Genomic DNA, 10,059 nt, shown 5'->3' on the forward strand with positions numbered 1-10,059 from the left:
GTGGACCAATGTCTTCGCACGTCGACGAAGCTGCGGTATTAGGTAGACGAGTAAACTGTCGAACTATGCGGCGACTCTTCGCGTCTTCAAAGCGGCGACATTCGTGAATTATCTCATTGACCGTTGTGATGTTCTTATAAACAAGCAGGTTAAACGCGTCGTCCGCGATGCCCTTTAAGACGTGGCTGACCTTGTCTGCCTCCGCCATATTGTTATCTACTTTGCGGCAAAGAGCGAGGACGTCCTGGATATACGCCACGTAAGATTCAGTGGACGTCTGTACACGGGTCCCAAGGTCCTTCTTCGCAGCACGTTGGCGGCCGACGGGTTTGCCGAACAAATCTCTAAGCTTCTGTTTACACTGGTCCCAACTCGTAATCTCTTCTTCATGTGTTTCGAACCAGACCCGTGCTGTTTTCTTGAGGTAGAATATTATATTAGCCAGCATAAGCGTGTGATCCCACCTGTTGTGTGCGCTGACCCGTTCATAATTCTGCAACCAGTCGTCAACGTCAACGTTGTCAATCCCGGAAAACATGCCTGGGTCGCGAGGCTGAGCCAGGATGACCGTCGGTGGCGACGCCGGGGCCGCGGTGGAACTCTCTCCTTCGGATGACATGGCGGCCAGGTTACGTCCGCTGCGGAGCTCCGTCTTGCTCAAGTGATTACCCCGCACGTCCACCAATGATGTTACGGGAAGGAAGAAGCGTTCGTCTATTTACAAGTGGCTTTTAATGGCGGAGCCAACAAGCGTAGAGCAGCGATGATGCTAAACTCTTCTTCGTCGTCTCTAAGACCACCATCAGCGTCGTCTTCTTTCCACATTACCGACTGTGACAATATATATATATATATATATATATATATATATATATATATATATATATATATATATATATATATGTATTGGTACGGGGAGAAAAGACGCTTGACAATATGTTTGCAAGTACGTACATCGGGCAGAAGACGGGAATACGAGATTGAGCCCGTGTGCAGGACTATCCGCGATCATCGTCGTCCTAAGTCCTCTCAACATCGTTCGCTACAGCGCCTCGTAGCATGATCCACGTCGGCGAAGGCGATGTCCCTTCGCTTGGTAGGTTTGAGTGATATCGCTTTAGTTGAGCGACGTGAACGACATCAGATGAGGATCGCGGTGTGGAGCTATCGAGAGGTGGTAACTCGAAGGTCACGTCTGTCACTTGATGCAAGACATGGCATTGGCCCGAGTAGGGCGAAATCAGCTTCTCACAAAGTCCAACTCACCGTGCTTGTTTCCAAAGAAACACGATGGCAGCAGGGTTATAGTGGGAAGTTCGGTGACGAGCGTCATATATGCGTCGTTGCTTTTCTTGAAGTGGCAAGGCGCAGGCGTGCAATCTCACGTGCCTCGGTAGCTCTAGATATGGCATCTCGGGCATATTCTGACGTAGTATCGAGAAAAGCTGGGGGGATTGTGTCAAACAGTAGTATAGGGTCTTGTCCACACAATATAAAAAATGGAGACAAACCAGCAGTATCATGGCGGGACATATTGTAGGCGAGTGTGATGAACGGCAGAGCGGCATCGTAGTCTGGGTGGTCGGTGAGACGTGCATACCGAGCATTTCTGCGATAGTCCTGTTGAGCCGCTCTATGAGGCCGTTGGTCTGAGGATGATGCGCAGGTGTAAACTTGTGCTTCGCAGCGCAGGCGTGCAAGATGGCGTGGACAACTTGTGAGAGAAAGTAGTGGCCCCGGTCGGTAAGAAGTTGTCGGTGAGAGCCGTGGTGAATTATCACTGCGTCGAGAAGGAAGTCAGTGACGTCGGTTGCACAACTGGTAGGGAGGGCTCGCATAATGGCGTACTGGGTGGTGTAGTCCGTAGCAACTGTGATCCACTTGTTCCCACTAAGTGCTAGAGGAAAAGGGCCAATGAGATCAAGACCAGCCCGAAATAATGGCGCAGATAGTTTTTGAAGGGGTAGAAGCCGGACAGCTGGTAGGGCTGCTGTTTTTTTGCGGTTATGACAATATTTACAGGAGGCGACGTAACGGCAAACGGAACGGTAAGTACCAGGCCAAAAGAAATGACGCGGAACACGGTAATATGTCTTTGAGACTCCCAGATGACCCGCAGTTGGGTCATCATGCAACTGTACGAGTACAGTCTCACGCATATGCTTGGGAATGATCAGTAGCAGTTCAGAGCCATCAGGGTGCATGTTATAATGGCACAATATGCCATCTTGTGCCACAAACATGTGCAAAGAGGGGGAACTTGTCAGGTCCGTCATGCCGAGGATGATGTCTCTCAGGTAAGGGTCGCGTCGTTGCTCATCGGCGATGTCCCCAAACGCCGTGAGCGCGAGATGCAAGCTGACTCGCCGGTCTCAGGCTGGTCTGGTGGTTCTACTGGATGACGTGACAAGCAATAAGCGCTCTCATGGAGTCGACCTGTCTGATACACCACTTCTTTAAGAGTACTGTTGAAGCTGTAAAGCCCACCGACCGAGACGTCCATCTAGATCATTTAAAGACGAAAACCAGCATAGTGCATGGTGATCGGTGATAACCGTGAAAGGCCGTCCGTAGAGATAGGGGCAAAATTTGCATATTGCCCAAGCGATGGTGTGGCATTCACGTTCGGTGATCGAGAAATTGCGTTCGGCTGGTACCAGAAGACGGCTTGCGTACGCAATGACACGGTCGTAACCGTGCTGTCGTTGTGCCAAAACAGCGCCGACACCGCGGCCACTGGCGTCGGTGGGAACCTCCATTGGAGTGGTCATGTCAAAGTGGCAGAGGATCGGTGGCCACGTGAGTCGCGTCGTCAGCTTAGCGAATCCACTAGCTTGGTTGGGACTCCAGACAAAAGTAGCGTCTGTCTTAAAGAGTTCCGTTAGAGGGCATGCGATGTCAGTAAAATTTCTCACGGATCTGTGCAAGTAGAAGCAGAGACCTATAAAGTATCGAGCGCTGGTTGCGCAGGTGGGCACAGGAAAATCCTTGACCACGCGAACTTTCTCCGGATCGGGACGAACACCAGAATAGTCGACGAGGTGTCCGAGCACAGTAAGTTGCCGGTGGCCGAAGTGATATTTCGTCGAACTGAGCTGAAGTCTCCCTTTGGGGAACCCTGAAAGAATTGTGGAGAGACGCTCGCGGTGTGTCAAAAGTCGGCGAAAAGACAATGTCATCATTGAAGTAGCACAAGCAGATTGACGACTTTAAGCCGTGAAGGAGGGCGTCCATCATTTGTTCGAATGTGGCGGGAGCATTACATAGCCCGAACTGCGTCCGCTTGCACTGAATCTGATAGAACCCTCCAGGTGTAAGAAACGCCGTCTTTTCTACTCAACTGCGATTTGCCAATACCCGGAACGAAGGTCTGTTAAAGAAATATACTTGGAACCATTGGGACAAACAAGGGCGTCATGTTTCCGCGGTAAGGGGTGCACGCCTTTTTTGTTACTTGGTTAAGATTTCGTTAGTCAATGCAGAAGCACCAGCTGTTGTCCTTTTTAGCGAGCATGACAGGAGATGCCCGTGGGCTTGAAGAAGGTTCGATGATATCAGGGTAGGCATTTTGTCGACTTCCTTTTGTATAACTTGGCACTAAGCGGAAGCGACACGATAGGGACGCCGGTGTATGGGTTCGACATCGTTGGTGTGACTCCGATGCTTGAGAACTGTTGTTTGGCCCAGTTGTCGGTCATTGAGATCAAATATATCCTGGTACATGAGCAAGCCCCAAAGCGCGTGTACGTGTTTGGCCGGAAAGTCAGTGGCGATCGTCTTCGTTATGTTGTCTGACATCGTGGGGTTCGAATCAATAGCAGTCGGAAGTGGTGTAGTAGGCTCAGTTAAGACGGAAGCATCATAGTCGGAGGCTGTCGCCAGGGTTTCAAAAGGATACCCCGGGGTATCGCTTGAGGGCATAGTCCAAAATTCACGTTAGGGAGACATGCGGCATCGCCCTTTATACCGAGTGCAGGAACATGATATTCTGCGAACAGAGGATGGTAGCCTTGGGCGACACGATGTAATCGCCGTCGTCCACAGGGGGATCAGGAGAGACGTCGGCGTACGTCACTGCTAGATGTGGTAGACGAATGCACTCCACGCAACACAGCCGACTCAGCGCAACATCAGATGGCTCAACGGCATGAGATAAGGCAAGCTGGATCACACCTGCCCAGCAGTCAATAAGGACGGAATGTGCTGAGAGAAAGTCAAGTCCTAAGATGATTGCATGTGGGCACTGATCCAAGACGTAAAATAAAACTGAATTGTGGCGTCCGACAACAGTGACACGGGCGGTACACAGTCCAGCTGCTGCTGGAGTCGCACCATCGGCTACACGGACTGCAGCGATCGAAGCAGGGGTAACAACGCTCTTCAGACGAATACGGAGGTTTGAGTTCATGACCGATATATGGGCGAAGGTGTCAATGAGTGCGATGACAGGTATACCGTCCACGTCTACGGTGATGATGTTATTACGTCCATGTAGTCTGAGCAGAGAAATTTCAGGTCGGCTCGTCGTGGCAGGCTCACATCTCGGAACTGCTCCCGTCGGTTTTCCGGTGAGAGGTGGGGGTATGAGGGAGAAGGAGAGCGTTGACGCAGAGGTGAGCGGGACAGGTGTAGGGATGGCGAAAGGGAGCTGTTTGATTGTGTTGGCCATGATGGCGGAGCGCTGTCGTCCACATTGTCTACCGGCACTTGGGAACTACCACGTGGACGTCAGATGTTTCGATGGCTCAGTCAAGGCCGCGAGCTTCCAGCACTGCGACATTGGCGGGAAATGTTCCCAACGCGCCCACAACAGAAGCAGATGGACCTGTCATCGGAAGTACGTCATTCTGCAGAATTCTGATAATGAGGACGAACATTTAGGCTTCTTTATAACTAAGGTGCGGCGTGTGGGCGGTAGTCAGATCCGTTGACTGGGTGGAGCGTCTGTAATCCTGCGTTTGCTAGTTCTTGACGCACAACGGTTTGGATAAGGGAAATGGTTGCATGGGGCTCGTCGGGGTTACGCATCTGAAGGGGAACTGGGCAGGCAGCTTCAATATCGCGGCGGCTGATGCGCTAAATATTGTCGGGTGTAGCATGAACGGGTGGAACAGGTGTGAGAAGGAGGTCCTCGCAGGTAGACGTCTCAGCTGTGTTCGGAAGACGTCTGAAGCTCGGAGTAACGCAGTGACTTTTTGCTTCTTCAAAGCCTCGGCATTCATTGATGACGACTTGCACTGTGGATGAGTTCTTGAAAACGAGAAGCGTAAACGCGTCATCCACGATACCTTTGAGGATTTTCGCAACCTTTTCCGTTTCCGGCATCAGTGCATCGGCTTTGCAACAAAGCGCGAGCACGTCCTGGATGTACGTCACATAGGACTCGGTGGAAGTCTGAGCTCGGCAGGCAAGTTCTTTCTACGCTGTACGACGGCGTCCGATGGGCTTGCCGAACAGATCGATGAGCCCCCCTTTTGCTTACATACCTCCCAGCTCGTCAGTTCCTGTTCGTGGTTCATAAACCACACTTGTGCTGTGGCCGCCAGGTAAAATATCACGTTTACCAGTATCAGAGTCGGGTCCCAGTTGTCGCTAGCGCTCACCCGTTCGTATAGTTGAAGGCAATCTGTGACGTTGGTGTTGTCACAGCCGGAAAATGTAGCCGGTCACACAGTTGTGTGAAGACGACGGAGTGGTTAGCGGCAGATGGTGACCTGCTCGAACCATTCTCGTCCCCACCTCGCGCTGGCATTGGAGATGCCGCCAAGGAGCGTCCACTGCGCAAATCCGTCTTTAAACTTGAAAAATCCGCACTTTCCACCAAAATGTTGTGGGGAGAAAAGACGCTTGAGATTATATTTACAAGATATATACAACGGGCAGACGACAAGCATACAATATGGCGCCCGGGCGGACGACTGTCGGCAATCGTCGTCTTCGTCAGTCGTGTCATCGTTCGCTACTGAAGCGCCCCCCTCCTCCCTCTCTCCTTATGTATATATATATATATATATATATATATATATACATATATATATACACACCGAGTGTCCCACGTAATTTGACCTAAGCATCAAAAAGAAGCAAATGCCACGTAGCTAGACAGAACCAAGGCGGCGTTTGCCGTCGGTTGGGGATACTCATATTATTCTTTTCATTCCGCGTAATTAGATAATTAGCCTCAAAACATCGATCAACTCTTCAATATTACAATTAGATTAAAAGTGTCACTTATGAAATTGAGAAAACACGAAAAACTCCCGATACAGTTTTCTGTTGCTCAATGCGTGATACGTAAAAGTGTTTTTCCGAGCATGAAAGAAGACAGACAGACAGACAGACAAAGAACTTTATTAATAGTCCTGAGGAACCGGCGTTAGGGTACCTCCCTTTTCAGGGAGTCCCCGTAGCCGTCGCGGGCCGCACCCACGTCGGGGTCGGAAGATCGTGGTCCTCCGCCCTGTCGCAGGCCCTCTGGACAGCCCGTAGTTGCTCTGAGAGGTCGCCGCTCTTAAGGGCTGCCTCCCAGTCAGTTAGAGTGGTTAGCGATGAGCTGCGTAACGCAGGGCATTGCCAGAGCATATGGGACAAGGAGCAGTACGCCTCCCCACAGTCTGGACAGTGGGGTTCTACATTAGGCGCGAAGTGACTGAATCTGCCCCTCGAGGGAAATAACCCCGTTTGAAGCATGCGAAACGCCGACGATTGTGGTCTATTAAGTTTAGGGTGTGGTAGCGGAAAGGCCCGCCGAGCAAGTTGATAATGTGTCAAGATTTCATGGAAGGTGAGAAGCGAATCCCGGTACAGCCTTAAGTCGCCGCCCGTGAGTCCACCTGAACCGCCGCGGTGTGTAAGACCTCGCGCACAGTCACGGGCCAACTCATTGGCGTTAACAAGCTCAGAGTGTACAAAACACGCAAATTCGTTGTGCGACTGGCCGCTCGAGGCACTTTGCGTGTATTGGCGGCCTTCTTTCACGCTCAGAAAAATGCTTTTATGCGGCACGTATTGACCAAAAGAAAGCTGTTTTGGGAGTTTTTCCTGTTGCTCTACAATATTATCATTGACATTTTGCAGCTGAGTATAATATTTGAGCAGTGGATTAATTAATCTCCAAGCGACGGCAAACATTGCCTTGGTTCTGTCCAGCTACGTGGCACTTGCATATATTTGGCTCAAGTTACGTGGGACACCCGGTATATGCTGCAGCATCCGTGTAAATGCCGTAAGCTGCATTATCGTGGATGGAAGCTGCCTATGTATTGTTTTTCATTCTGTTTTTGGATATGTTAGTTGGGGGTGGGTTGCGTGGCCTCACCCCCGCTACCAAAAATTCAATGCTCCATAATCCCACTTTGGGAAAATGGCGAGAGTCAGCATGAAGCCTCATCTCGGGGCGCGCCCTCGATGATCAGCGTTCGCCCAGCACCAGGTACGTAAAGAGGAAAGAACAAGCACCTCGCATCCCTCAAACTCTGCCACTCTAATTTGACCGGGCGGATGCATGGCCGAAAATCAAATATTAGTCTCAGAAGCTCACTCATTGTAATCGGTTTTGCCTTGACTAGGCAAATGTTAAGGCGCAGAAAAATACTTTTCAGATAATGCCAATGAAGCCCCCGTAAAAGTTGAAACTTAACTTATTGATGAAAAATTTTTGGTTGTGCACCATAAGCACCGAGCTCTTCAATGATGATGCCGATTACCTAGCACCATTGGGAAGAAGTGAAGTGAATACGTGCTACCGCATTCACCTACTAACTCGTCTTTTTCTCTTCTGCAGATGCCAAAAAGGTGGAGAGTCGTCTTTTTCTTTTCTTCTAGTGCGTGGATCTTTTACCATCATCACACGTGGACCTAGTGTGCGAGAGAAGCCACAGTCATCATCAAGCGCTCGAGAACGGACACAAGATTCTAATTCAGTGAATACTGAACCCCTGTGGAATTGTCAGCAATGGCGGCTAAGATGAAGCTGCACGCTAGGTTCATCAACAAGATCTGCGTATGCCCATAATGTTCTCGTGAGCGGATGCTGCGTGGCCACAAGAATAATTTGCCTGCCACATCAAGATTTGACAATGGAATTCATTTGGTTTCGTCAACCCCCGCCTGTATTCATCGCATGCCTTACTTGCGACGTCGCCTGCCCCCCAGACTCTCACGTCGTGAAACAACTTTATTATGTAGTATGTGGTTATCAAAGAAGGCGATAGCGAAGAGAGCGCGAGGAGGAAAACTGAGGAGGAGAGTATGGCGAAAGTGGGAGGAGGAAGGCTGAGTGCTGTACAAGATAAAGCCCCTTAAACTTCGTAAAGTATTGCCACGCTTTGAAGAATGCCGCCTCCTCCTCGAGCGCTCTGGCCGAAGCCGATGCCGCGTCGCTATTGGCCTAATGGCATCACGTGGCCTCTTGCGCCGGCTTTGTTTGTTTACAGTCACGTTTCAGTGCCATTTTTGCTGGAGAAGCGGCGCGTGTTGGCACCATTCCTTCCATTCCTATTCTGTGTTGTTTTGATTTTGTGAACGCCTTGAAGGGTTTTTTGTGGTGAGTGCGACGTCGCTTCACGTCATTTTCTGTGACCATGACCTGCTGCGCGTTCGGATGCCAATATAGTTTTAGCAAAGACAAGAATCTGTTCGCGATACCATCCGGTAAGCGCGACGGGTTAAGAGGAAAGACATGGCTTCACCGAATCGAGAGGGGAGAACTTCCGACCAACTTCCTCCGCCCGACTGTGCGAGGTAAGCTGTGAGGCTCTCAGAGTATAGTATGTGCCAGTCTTGCGTATTGTGCTGCGGGCAATAACGTAGTAGATATTGCACAGTTCACTGTGCATGTTGTCATTTGTACGCACGCTTTAACACGATTTTTACGCAAGGTCTGCTTTGTTTATATACGCACTACGTGGTCGTGTTCGTCGTATTTGGTGCACTTAATCGTCTTGTACGCCAACCGGCTTGAGTTCGCGGGCACGCGAGGTTGCGCGCGATAACATGATTACGAAATTTTTAAGATTCAGCGCAGTCCTTTTGACAAAATTTCAATCTGGATAATGAAAGCGCCTCAGGAGAGCAACTCTCTGCCTTTTGTGGTTACTTACTTGCGTTCTTTAGATAGAATAGCTTTTTTTGCCTCATTTCTTCGTCTTCCTCGTTGGCGGTCGCCCGATGGATTTGCGATACGGGGGCACCGATGAAAAACGTGCGTACTCTCCCGAAACCGTGTTACGCGGTGCGTTCGTCGCCGAGCGACAGCATCATAGGTAATTGAGACGTATGTGCTAATTCGCGTGAGCTTTAAAGTGTGCGAAGCTTAAGATGCGGCGGTGGAGTACTCGCAAAGAAAACGTGCGGTCGCGCGCGATAACATGATTACGAAATTTTTAAGATTCAGCGCAGTCCTTTTGACAAAATTTCAGTCTGGATAATGAAAGCGCCTCAGGAGAGCAACTCTCTGCCTTTTGTGGTTACTTACTTGCGTTCTTTAGAAAGAATAGCTTTTTTTGCCTCATTTCTTCGTGTTCCTCGTTGGTGGTCGCCCGATGGATTTGCGATACGGGGGCACCGATGAAAAACGTGCGTACTCTCCCGAAACCGTGTTACGCGGTGCGTTCGTCGCCGAGCGACAGCATCATAGGTAATTGAGACGTATGTGCTAATTCGCGTGAGCTTTAAAGTGTGCGAAGCTTAAGGTGCGGCGGTGGAGCACTCGCAAAGAAAACGTGCGGTCGCCCGCCCGTTCCCTGGCTGGTTTAGTCGTCGTTCGTGCTTAGTCGTTTGCTCGTTCGTTCGCACGCTCGTTTAGTTGTTCGTTTAGTCATTTGCTCGTTCGTTTAGATGGCGCGCTCGTATAGTCGTTCGCTAGCTCATTCATTCCACTATTAGTTTCTACAGTCACTATGCCTAATTGAGACGCGCTTGCTGTAGGATTCTTAGCCTGGTGCCTTTATTTACGCAATGAGACAATAAATGGTGCACACGGACTTGTGACTGCAAACGCAAACCTGTAGTGTATCTATGCTGAAAATAAACTGTTAACTTGCAACTCGAATGCCGTTT

General features: G+C 50.0%; 1 pseudogene; it reads right to left on the reverse strand.

Annotated features, from left to right (window-relative positions):
• Positions 1 to 7,294: 7,294 nt before the first annotated feature.
• LOC142580565 (U1 spliceosomal RNA) lies at positions 7,295 to 7,440 on the reverse strand (annotated as a pseudogene).
• Between the last annotated feature and the right edge of the window lie 2,619 nt (positions 7,441 to 10,059).

The sequence above is a fragment of the Dermacentor variabilis genome, chromosome 4 (genome assembly GCF_050947875.1).
Source record: "Dermacentor variabilis isolate Ectoservices chromosome 4, ASM5094787v1, whole genome shotgun sequence".
Classification (NCBI taxonomy): Eukaryota; Metazoa; Arthropoda; class Arachnida; order Ixodida; family Ixodidae; genus Dermacentor; species Dermacentor variabilis.